General features: G+C 41.1%; 1 protein-coding gene across 1 annotated transcript in view; it reads right to left on the minus strand.

The window, feature by feature from the left end:
- LOC107088918 (bifunctional heparan sulfate N-deacetylase/N-sulfotransferase 2-like) overlaps window positions 1-1,365 on the minus strand; it is a 26,869-nt gene that overhangs the window by 23,137 nt on the left and 2,367 nt on the right. The window contains 1 exon segment of the mRNA XM_015381382.1: window positions 398-448. The gene's annotated coding sequence lies outside the window, so the exon portion shown is untranslated.

Genomic DNA, 1,365 nt, shown 5'->3' on the forward strand with positions numbered 1-1,365 from the left:
ATGATTTGACATTTAAATATGATTTTCCTCGGACTTAGACGGTGAAGCGAATAAAAAGGTTGATTGTAACAGGGGTGAAATTGAATTAGAATTAAGTCTAATTACTTCCACAAACAAGACGGATTGGAAAAAAGAAATTTAATTGTGTTTAAATAATATCGAAGATTAAATAAATCTGTTTGATCAACTTAAAGTTTCCAGGATTGAATCAGGGCTGGACTGTGAACAATTTTTGCTCTTGAGCAGAGACAGATCCAACTGGTAAAGGGATAGGACACAATAACCCATGAATAGTAACAACCCTTTCTTTTGACAGTGCATCCACAGAGAGCTATAATATTGTTGCAAAAGAGCTGCAGTCGCTCTGAAAGGGGCTTAAGAGGTGAACTGTTCTTACCTTGAAAAGATCGGAGATCAAGGAATAGGTGGAAGGAAATTAAAAAGGCCTCTGCAAGACAAAAGGAACCATGATGTTAAATCATTTCAACGTATGGACACCATTAAGATTTACCTGCATTCGACCCTTTATTGTTCACAATCAAAATGTTTAACTAAACTTCCAATTCACTTTCAAGGATTGAAAAGTGAAGTTTAATTCCAGCCACAACAGTTTAATAATGAAATAAACATACTGCCTTGAAAGATTCCTTACAACATTCTAAATAACCATAAAAGCCAATTTATGCTTCTGACGTATAGCTTCTGCAGCTCTAAAATCTGTCTCTTTTTTAAAAATGGCGCGCCCCGGTACCAAATCGAGAAGCACGACCACAGTCAGCCGGAAAGGCGTACCAAGGACCAATCACAGCTGCTTTTTGTCTGCACACTTCCGCTTGAGGTCTGCGCAGGTTTGCAACCATCCGACGTGTAGTCAGGATTTTTTTGAGGTGAGCAGCGACGGATGCAGAGCCTCTGCGAGGGGGTCGCGCACAGAGACAGATTTGACGGTTCTAGAGGTATAAATTGGCCTGAAGCAAACCAGCAAAACTGGTTCGCGACCCGACCCAAGTGACATTTCCATCCTCTTTAAAATCTGATAAATTCCTCTATTTAGCATCACTGCCCCTCAGAATTTCCTCCAAATTCTCCTGGATGGATCATTTTCCATTCTGTGCCATCAGGACTACAGCCGTTTTCAAAAATCTCCTCAGCGGCGAACAAATCAACAAACCACCTGAATCTGCTGATGAGTAAAGTGCTCTGTGTGCAAAGCTGTCAGTGCCTGTTGCACTGACATCATGATACGAGTCAGTGCAACAGGCCGGTAGTCATTGAGTGAGGTGACCTGAGGCTTCTTTGGGAAAAGCTTACTAAAAAACACTAGACTGAGTGCAGGATCACATCAAATTGACATCAAGTGGTTAG

Source organism: Cyprinodon variegatus, unplaced genomic scaffold (genome assembly GCF_000732505.1).
Source record: "Cyprinodon variegatus isolate N-32 unplaced genomic scaffold, C_variegatus-1.0 Scaffold232, whole genome shotgun sequence".
NCBI lineage: Eukaryota > Metazoa > Chordata > Actinopteri > Cyprinodontiformes > Cyprinodontidae > Cyprinodon > Cyprinodon variegatus.